Source organism: Taudactylus pleione, unplaced genomic scaffold (genome assembly GCF_031769625.1).
Source record: "Taudactylus pleione unplaced genomic scaffold, aTauple2 ptg000041l, whole genome shotgun sequence".
Classification (NCBI taxonomy): Eukaryota; Metazoa; Chordata; class Amphibia; order Anura; family Myobatrachidae; genus Taudactylus; species Taudactylus pleione.
This window is the reverse complement of record NW_028284443.1, coordinates 38,789,355-38,803,747: the sequence shown is the minus strand read 5'-3', so window position 1 is coordinate 38,803,747 and position 14,393 is coordinate 38,789,355. Positions and strand designations below refer to the sequence as shown.

At 41.7% G+C, this 14,393-nt stretch overlaps 1 pseudogene; it reads right to left on the bottom strand.

Moving 5' to 3' along the window:
• Nucleotides 1-659: 659 nt before the first annotated feature.
• Nucleotides 660-4,078, bottom strand: LOC148538112 (uncharacterized; annotated as a pseudogene).
• Nucleotides 4,079-14,393: the final 10,315 nt, after the last annotated feature.

Here is a 14,393-nt window from a genome sequence, read left to right as displayed (position 1 = left end):
CCAAATCCTTCAATATAGTTTTGCATCTGCCATTCTGTTCCAATGTGGCAGATAATTACGGGTTTCCCTAAACGTGATTCTGGAGTGTTATAAAAGTGTCAGCTCAATTTCACCCCTTAGGTGGGCAGCAGGGAATGTGTTTTGGGATCATAACATTTGGCATTTGTTTGTTCATCAAGCAATTTACCTTTGCTTATTTGATGTGCAAACAGATCTGTTTTGCCAAAGGTGCTAACATTAATAGATGTGACCTTTCAATGGTATAGTAGATAGATTGTCCCTGGCCTGGAGGATAGATGAGCTGGTTTATAATCACCCAAGATATGCTATATTTTGATTCCAATCTTTATTATGTGTGTGTCACCTACAGTACACGCCTGTGCATACCAGGGCCCATTCCTTTGTTTATTACATAAGCAGGAAAACTTGTTTCTTCCACAATTACTAAACCTTACAATTAAAGCATATCTCTAAATACCTTCTACTAAACATTTAACTTATACAGTATATTCAAACATATTTAATCTATTTCTCACTTTAAAATATATATATATGTCATATTCCTAAAATATATTTAATTTACAATTGATTACCAGCTAGCTGCGGTAACAGTTCCCCCCTTGTGGCCATGAGATTTGATGAAGATGGCCACACACACATTAGCATAATAATTGTTTATATCTAGCATCTGCCAGTTTTTCTAGCTTCTTACGTTCTTGTCTCATAAAATGCTTAAGCCATAATATCATTGATATAAAAATGATTAGCAAGATTGTTTGTCCGATCAACAAGCCCTTTAAACCAATCTCAAGCCAAGTGTTGGTCATGGTTATTTCAAAATCTCCATCATGCAATAATTCATTTAGTGTGGCATCTGCCTTTTCAACCATGTAATTCATTTGGACTATGTGTGTGTCTTTCCTATCGAGAAGTTTCTCTAAATTTAGGGTTAACTGATCTATGTGTATGTTGAACACAGGTATGAGATTTCTGGTTCACTATCTATATTTATGTCCTCTTCTTAAACAGGAATTGGGGTGAAAATTGTCTGACCAATCGTGGTATACTCATGTGGGCTGAAGCAGAAATTTGGGTTTGGCACTGGACACGACTTCCCCCCATACAAGAACTCCCCATAATTTATGACTATGCAGTACTGTCCATTCATGTTGTATGTAACCTTCACTGCTGGAGTTCTCCATTTTGTCAGTTGTACTGGGCATGCAATTCCTCTGGGTGCCAAGCTGGTTGATGCGTTTAGCTTTGCCCTATATTTCGGTCTTCCCACAGCTTTGCTGTGAATGTTGCCAAATTAATTTATGTCCATGTCCAAGGTACTTGTTTCACTTGATTCCAGGCCACAGATTGGCATCTCCATTTCAAAAACATTACAGCGGCACAAGTACTGATTTCCCTTGACTGCACAGCAAGTGGTATGTGGCACTTTCCAGGAGTCATTGACTCAAACCAGTAGTTCTGGTAGGTAAAAAATGCTCTTTGTAAATGTCCTTTTCCAGGTATCCAATGGAGTGGACTGTAGACAATTTATCAAAGAACGACCTGCTTGGGACGAACATGGGTAGAGAGATGGTAAAGGATACATACAGGATATCGTTGACTGCACAAGGTTTCTGCTTGTTGTGATAATGGGGTGAACCTCTGTTTGGGTGTGGAGTCACAGCACCTAAATTCCAAATTGTGGAGATAGGCAGAGGTCTGCAACCATCTCCTGGATTATTCCCCCATGCTCATTGTTGGACTGTGACGAATACCAATTGGTCAGGTCATTATCTCTTAAAATGTCAGGTATTCTACCAGATTGTATGTCTCTAATTACATGTGTGATTGTGTTGAGGACATAATTACCATATGCAGTGTATATTATTTCCTTGCCAACATGATTTTGTTTGGCTTCTCTGTTGTTGAGTTCATTTATTTAATTTATCTTGGCTTGGGTCTCTGAAAACATTCTTGCTATATTATGCATGTTATTAACAGTAAATTTTTCTTCACTGGCTAGACCCTCAATACCCTGCAGGACAGGCTTCAAAACATATTGCCCCTCTTTCTGTTCAAAATTCCCTATGTGTCTGCGGATAACTTCCAAATCAGCCCTATTCCAAATTGACATCCCGGAACCAAATAGTCCAGGGATGGATCCAATGATCCCATCTAAATTTTGCAATTTTCTGGATCTAAAAATACCTTTTTGGTGAGGGGTAGCCTGTCCTGTGTATGGGTCTTGAGTTCTGCTCTGGTGAGAAGCAACAATGTCTACTAATAAGGAAGCGTAAAACAAAGAAACATTACTATTTACACAATAACCAAATTCTGCCATATTCCACTTTGATAGGTTCAGGACTACTGGCACATGTATATATTAGACATTGTTTATAAGAGAACCAGGAATGGAGGTGGCAGTGAGACCACTGATTGGTCCTTCACTGGTTTGTGGGCATTCAATTGGTGTAGTAGCTTGCAATATTGTTGTGGTGACTGATGGAGTAGGGGCTATGCCCTGGGATACATTCAGTGTGATACTTCCAGGAACATAAGTTCTTTTCACTATGGGTGGATTTCCATATATGGGAAAGGGTATGATAAAACCATATATCCAGGTAACTGTGTCAATAAGTTTTGTGTGGTTGATTAATAAGGATCCATTTGGGAAAACATGTACTCTACCCCTGTATTGTGGTGAGTTTCCAGCATTCCCATTATCCCAGGCTTTAATTTTTTTATCTGCTGGGCCCCACCAGGATACTTGTTCCCCAGTTGTGCCTTGCACGGACACTGGAAGGAGGATAGATTCTCCTTCTTTACAGTGGATTGGATTGGCTTCCACTCTGATTGAAATATTGATCTCGTTGGTACACTGGATCTGGGGGCTCACCAATAAGGATTGTATCAAAGCTGGGATCCTTATTTTTCTGTAAAATAAAAAAACATGATGAGGGAAAAGAGAAGAGTTACTCAGGCGACCCCTCTCCTTGTGTACAGTTTCATTTGGTTGGCATTAACCCATTTGTCCTGCACTTTCTTTGCATCTTTGATTCTTATTTTGTATACTGAGGGACTCAGTCTATCCACTATTAAAAATTGACCTCTCCATTTCTTGCCCAGACTATGGTCTGTGAGGCGGAGTTCTAAAAGCATGACTTGATCTCCCACTTCCCAACAATTGTTTGTCAAAATGGGCCTTTGCCTTTCTCTGTGCTTTCCCTAAATGTTGTGCTGCAAACAGATGGACCTCAGTGAGTGCTTTTCCCAGTTTTGTAACAGTCTATCAATATTAGGGGTGTGCAGATCTATCCAAAGATGGCAATCTCATTTGTCTGCCTGTCATTAACTCAAAGGGGGTCAATCTGGTGGCTGACGAAGGAGTGGTCCTTATTGCCATTGCCACCAGGGGTAACAAATTATCCCAATTCTTACCATTTATGTCAACAAACTTCCTTAACATAGTCTTGATCTGTCTGTTGGCACGTTCCACCTGTCCTGACGATTCAGGGTGATATGCAATGTGAAAGCTTTGCTTTATTCCCAACATCTTTAGGCATTCTTGCATCACATTACCTGTGAAATGTGAGCCTTGATCTGATTCAACTGATGCTGGGAGACCCCACTGTGTGAATATCTGATCCACCAAGATCTTTGCTGTGCCCAGAGCTGTGTTATTTTTAGCGGGAAAAATTTGTACCCATTTTGAAAACAGATCAGTCACAACTAACACATATATGTTACTTTTAGTTGTGACAGGCAAAGGACCCATGTAGTCAATTTGTAAAGCATTCCAGGGGCCTTCCCTTCTTTGGATTCTTAGGGGAGCATTTATCTTCCTTGGTGCTGAGTTAACTTGGGCACATACCACACAGTTGTCACAGTATTGCTGTATATATTTTCCCATATCTGGCCACCAACCTACTGTCTTAAGTCTCTGCTGTGTCTTTTCTAAACCCTGGTGTCCACCTGTGGGGAGGTCATGTACAAGATATATCCTTTCATGTCTGTACTCTTTTGGGACCACCCATATTGCATCTTCCCCATTGTAAATAAGTATTTCCTTGTCTTTGGTCATTGTTAGGTTGTGTATGTATTTCACCAATGCGTTTCCTTCTATTAAGTTCAACTCCTCATTCCTCAACTTCTGTATAACTTATTTCATTGCAGGGTCCTGCATTTGGATTTCTGAAATGTCTTGTGCCTTTACCATCTCTGGCCTTTTTGTTACTGCACATACAAGAGGGCACAAATTTGGCTCTGTGCTTGCTTTCAGTATCTGCCACAGCTTCCTGTCTTGTGCCCCTTGTTTGGTTAAAAGGTCAGATATTTCATTTTGTTCATGGTGTGGTGATGCAGGGGAATGGCCTTTGACTTTACAGACCCAGGGGATGTGTGTTAGGTTCTGTGCCAAGGAGACCATGTACTGCAGAAGGTCTGCGTATTTCAGAGGGCTTCCATCAGATGAGGTATACTGATGGGTGTGCCAAAATGGCATTACATACCTATTCTGAGTCTGAATACAATGCTATTTCATTTTTGTGGTCTTGGAACAGCTCAAGGGCTCAGCAGCCAGCAGCCAGCTCAGCATACTGTGCAGACTTTATATCACAAGACCGAAACACAGATTGTGGTGCGGTTTGAGGATGCATTATGTACAAACCAAAGCCTGCATGGGGTGAGCCTTGTACATAAAAACATGAGCCATCTGTAAAGATCTGGGTCATTTGTTCAGGGGCTGTAGCTCCTGTGGCATTGCTCTACAGAAATGTTTTGAATGGTCAGCTGGGGGTAAATCACATGTGTGTGGTAGTCCCTGGTATATGAGCCCATATGCGCACAGGGAGGGTAGTGGCTTTTACTTTTATATCCCTATCCTGCAGCAGAAGGGACCAATGTGCTAACCTGGCATTAGAGACATTTCCATCTTTAATTCTGTCTGTGAGGAGGAATCTTGTTGTTGTATGAGTGGAATGCAAGATGATAGGGTTCAGGCCTATCATGTATGTGAACAGTTTTACTGCCCAGAATGTGGCAAGAAGGTGTTTCTCACATGCAGAATATTTTAATTCCACTGGTGTCAGTGACTTTGATGCATAGGTTATGAGCCTTTGTTGTGTATGTATTTCCTGTGATAGGACTGCAGACATGGCTGTTTCTGTGGCTGCTGTTTCAAAGTGAAAGGGTAACTAAGGATCTGGATTAGCGAGGACAGGGGCACTAGCTAATGCTTCCTTTAATGGTTCTAATGCCTTTGTGTGACTGGGGGTCCATTCCCATTTTGCATCCTTTTTTAGAAGAGAATAGAGAGGTGCAGATGTTTGTGCAAAATCAAAAATGAAAGCCCTAGAGTAATTTACCAAGCCCAGGAAGGATCTCAGTATTGGTATGCTGACAGGAAGAGGTAGACGAAGGATGGTTTTTAACTTATCTGCCAATATTGTTCTACCACCAGATGTAACATTGATCCCCAGGAAGAAAACGGATTCACGTAGAATTTGAGCTTTAGATGGGTTACACTTCAAACCTGCATTTGTGAGAATGCCCAGGAGTTCTCCCAGTAACTGAAGATGCTCTTCCTTTGTCTCTGTCGCTAGTAAGAGGTCATCTACATACTGTAACAAATTCTTGTGGGAAGAAAAATCAGTTAAGATATCTCTCATTGTGGTATGGAAAAATGACAGAGCATTATGGTAGCCCTGGGGTAGAGACATAAATGTGTATTGTTTTCCAAGAAATGTAAAGGCAAATTTGTATTGACACTCTTCAGATAGAGGCAGTGACCAAAAACCATTTGAAATGTCTAAGACTGTGAACCATTTATGCTCTGGGCTTAGCATTTTCAGAATGTCTGGCACTGACGCAACTGTGGGTGCGCAGCTATGTGTAAGGCCATTGAGTTTGTGGTAGTCAATTGTGAGCCGCCAGGAACCGTCCGGTTTCTGTACTGGCCATATTGGTGCATTGTTAGTAGATACACATGGTCTAATTACACGCTGCTCTAACAGGGAGTCAATTGTTTCTTGGATGAAGCTTATGGCCTCCTGTGGGGAATTGTACTGTTTCTGTGGGGGAGGATCAGGACCACTGACTTCAATCACTTTGTTTACCTTGCCACAGTCATGTTTGTGTTTAGCAAAGTCATCCTGAAATTGTCCAAGTAATGGCAATACCAAATCTTTATCCAGGTGGTCATTATTAGCATTAAGCACATCATATTTTGCATTGTTGGGTTTTACTGCTGCAATTACATGGGAATCTGGTATAACTACAATCTCAGGTATTGCATTTAGAGGACTTTGTAGGAGTAAAAGGTTTGTCAGATCCAATATACACCTATTAGGGAACATAAAGTCATAACCTAACAAATTAGTTTCACTAGGCAGTGAGGCTAATGCAAATGTGTGAATAGCAGATACATCTCCTACTTGTATTGGGAGAGGTTTTGACAGCAATGTATCCACCTTATTCCCTGCAAAGCTTTGAAGATGTATTGCTTTTCCTGCTGACAGAGGAGAGTGTTGTGGTTGGTCATCATGTAGGATAGATATTGCATCACCGGTGTCTAGTAACATTGTGTGTTGGTGGCCCCTGACCAGAACTGAGACTTGAGGGTGCCCGCACCTATCTAAAGTGATTGGTGCAACTATCCTTGGGGCCACTGACTGTCAAATTTTCTCTTTCTGTGTGTCAGCTTGCTGCACTTTGTTTGCTTTTTCTATCTCCTCATACTTCTCTTTTATGGCCTGTAGCTGGTGTCGTAGCTCTGTGTAAGTGGGACCCTGGATGTAAGTAGGACCCTGGTGTTTAAACTCTGTGTCCTTTCCTCTGTTCTCATAGTGTTGTGAGTAACCCATGTGTCTGTTCCAAGCGCCATCATTTGAATGCCCTTGGTATCCTCTACCTCCACCTCTAAAAATGGGCCTTCCTTTAAAAGTTCCCCCTCTTCTTTGTGACCCTGTGTACCATTGTGGGTTAAAAGGTGTATTTATCTCTCCTGGGATGTGAGGCCCCTCAACCATCATTGTTTTACCTTCCAGCTGTAATGCTGCAACCCTCTTTACAATACATTTTTCATTCTTTTCTAACATCTTGCATTGCTTACTGGCTTGTACTGCTTGAAAAGACTGCTGCATTAATCCCATTATTGTATCATAACTGTGCTTTGTGGTATCTATTAAGTGTTCACACTTAGCTTTAATTGTGGGGTGTGAGTTATGCACCAACAAGTTTTTGAATCTTTGCTGTTTTTATTGCCATTTTTGCTGTTCCCTGCACCATACGCTGTAAACAATCTATTTGCATATATTAATGGGTTCTCTTCACTTTGCTGTTTTATTTCATATGCGACCATTGTACATGCTACTGAAGGGTTAATTATCTTTTGAAGCTCCTCTACAGTTTCCTCATATGTACCTTTACCTTCCTTAATCAAATCTGGTAAAGCACTCCATGTAGATAATGGAATTTTTAATTGCAATACCTTAACCTGATCAGTGAGATTTCTAATTCTTAGAAGTTCACACCTCTGTTGGACATTGGCAGCATGGGATGTGATATGTTCTCCTGAACTCATTTTACCAATCATATCTGCCACTCCCATAAGAAGTGTTTTTATGGGTAATGGGGGATGATTGGCACTAGGGGCCCTGGAGTGAATGGCCTCACCTTCACTATTGAATCCCAGTAAAGTGTTCCTACTCTCAGTGCAGAATGCTGGCTGTCTATTAGGCATAAGTGTCTCTATCTCTATCTGTTCCTCATCACTGCTATCTGGGCCTATTAATATAGAGCACTCTCTATTTGCTGCTGATTCTGCAAACTCTCCCATTGCTATGGGCACCCTGAGGGTAGATTCAGTAGAATTCCCCTCTTCCCAGCAGTTCTCTCTCTCCTCATGATTTGGGTCCCATTGTTCTCTTTCATATGCATAGACAGGGTATGGGACAGTGGCTGCATTCCCTGTCTTAGTGTTTGCAGCAATATGCCCTTTAAGTAGAGATATCTCTTGCATAAGCTGCATCTCCCTGTCCATACAAGGGGTATGGTCAATTGCTTTCCCTTTCGTAAACCCTGTGAGCTGTCCCTGCATAACTTTATAAGCACTTATGATCTCATCTCTCTCTGTTGTAACCTCTGTTAAAGCTCTCCTACATTCTGTGGCTTCTTTTTGAGCATTTTTATGTTTCTGTATGACTTTATTCTGGGAGATTTTACCCATGTCATTAAGTGCGGTTAAAGTTTTAACTTGGACATTTAGCTGTTCTACTCTTTCTTTGCTTTCTATTTCTTTTAAGTTAAATTCTTCTCTACATTTTTGTAGGGTTTCAGCTAAATTACTTACTTTTGTATTCATAGCCAGACAGGCTGCATATAAGCCTGCAATGGCCATTCCTTTCTGTTTGCTATTGTTTTTCTTTGATGATTTAATTTCATCATCAAACAATCTCTGGATATACAGTAGCTCCATGGATTCTCCTTTAATTTAGCATCACAAGCAAAGTCTGTACACTTTTGCTTTGTGATGTATTTCACTACAAAACTGTCTATATTTGACATTATAGCCATTTTACAGTTTTATTCCCTTTCTTTATGTGTATTCTATCGCTAAGCATCATAATTTTTTTGGGGGGGGGGAATATATTTTTCTATGTTTTACACGTGGTATCCTCCCTTATCTGTTCGCTAGCCTGATAAGTTAAACTATAACACCCATGTCTTTTTATTTTATATAGGCCTTTTTAGATTCTTATCTAGTCATACACAACTTATTTCATGTGATCTTATAGTTTACTAGCCAGCTTATAGCCTTATGCTGCTCCAAATAACTATTGTACAGTATTTAGTAAAACAGATAAAGACTAATTCCATGTCCCTTCGTGGTTGCCAATTATAGAAATGTGGAATCTTATATCTATATATTTATTATATCATATATTGATATATGTCTTCTGTATCTTATATCTGCAAATATATTATAATAGGCTTACAAATTAGGTTGGCTCATTTGGTATAAGGAGTTATAGCTCTACTGTCCAAGAAATATGTCCCGGCAAAGTCTAATGTACTTTACGGAGATATATAATCTTGGCTCATTGACTGTGTGGGTATAGATATCTCTATTGCAAACAGCAACTGTCCAGGCAATACATCTATGCAAGTTGTAAATATACTTTATGCAGGGATGTATTCTTCTGGACCCTTATACATATAAATTATATGCTGTAGCAGTACAAATATTGTCCAACCTTGCAGAGCCTTATATAATATATGCAGATTTCATGTATATCTTAGAGATTCCAAAAATGAGTTTGAAACATAGAATATCAGCTATATTTCACTAACACTTTATCATAGGTATACAAAATACAAGATATGAAAAACACAATGATAATAAGTCTTATAATTATTATGCTTCCTTAACTATGATGCATACATAACAAAACACAAACACTATTACAAACTTAAACAATTAATACACATACCATACACTTGCAATAATATGTAAGGGTACAATGCATAGCTACCTGCTTAATGTCTTAGGATCCTTTATTTGTCTCTGTCCCTCTGAACTGGCTAACTAGCAGTGCTGTCTTTTATCCCAAATCCTTCAATACAGTTTTGCATCTGCCATTCTGTTCCAATGTGGCAGATAATTATGGGTTTCCCTAAATGTGATTCTGGAGTGTTGTAAAAGTGTCAGCTCAATTTCACCCCTTAGGTGGGCAGCAGGGAATGTGTTTTGGGATCGTAACATTTGGTATTCATTTGTTCATCAAACAATTTACCTTTGATTATTTGATGTGCAAACAGATCTGTTTTGCCAAAGGTGCTAACATTAATAGATGTGACCTCTCGATGGTATAGTAGATAGATTGTCCCTGGCCTGGAGGATAGATGAGCTGGTTTATAGTCACCCAAGGTATGCTTTATTTTGATTCCAATCTTTATTATGTGTGTGTCACCTACAGTACACGCCTGTGCATACCAGGGCCCATTCCTTTGTTTATGACATAAGCAGGAAAACTTGTTTCTTCCACAATTACTAAACCTTACAATTAAAGTATATCTCTAAATACCTTTTACTAAACATTGAACTTATACAGTATATTCAAACCTATTTAATCTATTTCTCACTTTAAAATATATATATATGTCATATTCCTAAAATATATTTAATTTTACAATTGATTACCAGCTAGCTGCGATAACAAAAGAGATGAGAGACACCCCTCACTTGAAAAACTTAAACTTATTTCATTGGGTAAAGTAAATTCTCTTGTTTCAAAAGTAAACAAAAATACTATAGCTGTATAACTTATCAGAGATTTTAATTTGAGCCCAATTCTCTAACATTGTAAGTAAAAATTATCAACTCATTCCAGCCACTGTGAAATATACTCGTATTTACTTTGTATGTTAAGCTATGTTCACACTATATGATTATCTGTCCAATCTGGCTGGTTGGAACAAAAATCTGGTAAGGTATGGGAGATGTCAATATCTGTACAGTTTGGATCCAAGGTAATTGTCTGTGAGCACACTGACTGGAACCATTGTGCTGTATATGAAGCTGTGTTGAGACTGGCAAGTGCTTTAATGGTGCTGCTATAGGAGGGAACTCTGGGACTAAGGCAAGGCAGATGAGACTGGTGACTGAACTGGAACTGGTAATGCTTCAAGACCAAGCTATAACTGGTAATAGTCAGAACCCGGGCTGGAACTGGAACAGGCAAAATCCGATCTGGCACCAGACTTGCTGGAATCTGGGCTAGACCTAGAATCACTTGAATCCAGCCTGGAAATGGAATAGCTTGAAGCTAGGTTTTGCAGGGGTCAGTAGTGCTATGGAGCATTTTTTACTGGAAATGTGACTTCAGGACACTTGAAGACTGAGGCCCTGATTCAGAGACGGACGCTCTGACAGAGCGCTCGCTCTGAATAAGGGCTGTCCCTCCTCCTTTATGGAGCGGCCTCCAGGCCGCTCGCATAGCTGAGGGTGACCACCCACAACTACAGCAAGCGGCCAAAATGATGGTCATGATCACCATTGACAGAATGCCCCCTTTGGTGCGAGACCCATAATGATGGCTTGGCCATCGTTATTTGGGCTCGCGCATGCGCACGACTGAGCCGCCTCTGTCGCGTGCATGCACACTTGGGCAACATCGACCCACTTGCGAGCGCTCAGCGCTCACGAGCGGTTCTGAATTAGTCTATATTACAGGCTTTTGTACTGTGGTTGGAAGCTGAGAAAATGTACACACAGTAGTCAGTAGTGTGTTACCTCAAGGCAACAAAGGGCACTTAGAGCCCAGTGGGTCCAGGGGAGGCCACTGACAGGGCTGCATGGAGTGTATTTCCAAGCACTGGGCTGCCGTAATACTGTGTACCAGCTCCAGCGCATGTGTGTGTCTCCTGCATTGTGCTGTGCATGTGACATCATGACGCATGCATGTATGATGTCACATGCATGGAGAGGAGCTGAAATGTGGCCAGAGAAGAAGGGGATGTGGTGTGCGCTGCTGGTGCGGCAGCTGCCTGCTCCTGCCAGTGGCGATATAGTTATTTAAATTTTGTATATTATAATTAGCAATGCTCTCATACCAGAAGGGGGAGGGGGGAGAGCAGTGTTATTCTTAGAACAGTGTCTGCTCTCATGGGGGGCTCTTGTTGCAAATGCTGATTGGGATAGATTTTATATATATATATATATATATATATATAGAGAGAGAGAGAGAGAGAGAGAGAGAGAGAGAGAGAGAGAGAGAGAGAGTGTCACGGCCAGGGTATTTCAGCATGGCGCTAGGCGGGTGTTACCTGTGAGGTCATTGTGGCGTGGGCTGTCTGGTGGCTGAGCTGGTGTCTGGCAGGGGGCTTTGGCTGCGCGCATTATTGTGCAGCCCTGTTGTCACTCTGCGCTGGTGAGGCCTGGTGGCGTCTCTGTTCCGTTTGGCATGGGCGCAGCCATCTTGCCTTCTGGCCATGTGATGCGGCTGGCCAATCCTGGTGAGTCACATGTTCCCTCCGGCCAGTAACAGCACGGCATGGGGTATTTAGGAAGGGTCAGTGCCTTCCTTCTTTGCCAGTGCAACGTGTATCTCAGCCTAGCTGAGAGGGAGTTCTCTGTGCTTATCCTGTTCCTGTGAATTCACTGTCTGGCAGTCTGCCTGTCAGCTCCTATCTCCCACTGGACTACCCCGCTTCCTCCATCACCCTTGCCCATACCTTAGTGCCTGAGCCTGCTGACATCCTGCATTTCAGTTCACTACCTGCATACCTGGCTTGTTTATTTTCAGTTCACTACCTGCATACCTGGTTTGATTATTTTCAGTTTCACTACCTGCACACCTGGACAGCTCTAATTGTTTCTACTTGGACATTAACCCTTTTACTCCCACCACAGAACTCTTGTGCACATTTATATATTCCTGGACTTTTATTTACTGCCACATTATATGTCTACTCAAGCACTTATTAAAAATCCTAGTTTTATTTTCAAATCTGCTTCTGTGATCGCTCCTGCTACCACCCCGGGTCCACAAACAACCCAGAACATAACAGTTTGCACTGGCCCCATGGAGCCGGCCACGGATCAGGAGTCAGGAGTGAATTTGTTCCGATGCATTTCTGGTTGTTTCGAAAATCTGGAAAACATGCAGCATCAGATGGCTCAATTTCTGCAAGAGAGGTCCAAGCGACAGGATAGTTTGCAAACTTCCTTTTCTACCCCTGAAGTACCAGCATCTATCCGCATCAGTGTCTGGGAATACAGGAGGCAGATCATCTCCCCGCTTACATCTTCCTTTACCAAGTTAATTTGATGGCAATCCTAAACTCTGCCAAGGATTCCTAAATCAGTGTGACATACATTTTACCCTGCAGCATGACAACTTTCTAACTGCAAGAACTAAAGTGGCTTATATAGTCTCTCTATTATCCGGCCATGCCTTGGAATGGGCTTCCCAACTCTGGGAGCGCTCAGATCTGTTGCTGGATAATTACGCAGGCTTTGTGTCATCCTTCAGGAGGATTTTCAATGAACCTGGGCGTACTGTATCAGCATCATCAAACATCATGACACTGAGACAAGGGGTCCATCCTGTCAGTCAATATGCCGTGCAATTTCAAATTTTAGCATCAGAGCTCAAATGGAATGAGGAAGCCCTCACCTCGGCCTTCTGGCATGGGTTGTCAGACCGACTAAAGGATGATCTAGTCACTCGAGAGCTTCCTACTAATCTGAACGACATGATTTTGTTGTGTATCAAAGTTGACCTACGCTTCAGGGAACGTCAGGCTGAAAAAAACAGAACTGACTTGCAAAGGTCATTTACCCCCTCCATTTCTACCTGACCCATTCCTTCTCCTACTGAAGAGGAGCCTATGCAGGTGAATCATACACTCCTCTCCAAAGAAGAACGTCAGAGAAGAATGCAAAAGAACCTCTGTCTGTACTGCGGAGAGTCCGGTCACCTGCTGATCTCCTGCCCCCGTAAACCGGGAAATGCCAAATCTTAACTGACCCTGGAGACATCAAGTTAGGAGTTATAAACCCGTCTCCAAAAATTAAAGATTTCACAATTACCCTAGCCTTGGATCTTAAACCAAAACCTGTCTTTGCTACTGCTCTACTTGACTCGGGAGCAGTCGGAAATTTCATAACATCTAGTTTCATAGATAAATTTCAGATTCCTTGTTTGTCTCTCAACCATGCCATCTCTCTGACCTCTATAGACGGACGCCCTCTAACTAACGGGATAGTCACCAAAGAGACTCAACCAGTATTGGTCCGAATTGGGGCACTTCATTCTGAGTCCTTAAAATTCCTGGTGATATCAGAGGCCACTCAAGAAATTGTTCTTGGTCTACCCTGGTTACGTCAACATAATCCCAGGACTGATTGGAGTTCTATGCAGATTCTGTCATGGGGTATGGACTGTCAGAAACCTGTCTTCCAAAAATTCGACCTGTGAGAAAGACAGTTCCATTAGTTTCTTCTGCCATTCCCAAGGAATATCAGATGTTCGCCGACGTGTTCTCTGAGCAACATGCAAATATCTTACCCCCTCATAGGGAATGGGACTGTCCAATTGAATTGATACCTGATAAGATACCACCTCATGGTCATACCTATCCGCTGTCCTTGCCTGAGACTCAAGCCATGACCGAATACATCTGGGACAACCTCGCAAAGGGGTTCATTCGCCCCTCTACTTCACCTGCCGCAGCTGGGTTTTTCTTCGTTGGCAAGAAGGACGGTGGTTTAAGACCATGTATCGATTATCAAGGCCTTAATGACATTACTGTAAAGAATCGATACCCTTTTCCCCTGATTACTGAGTTGTTTGATAGGGTCAAGGGCTCTGTCATTTTTTCTAAATTAGATCTGA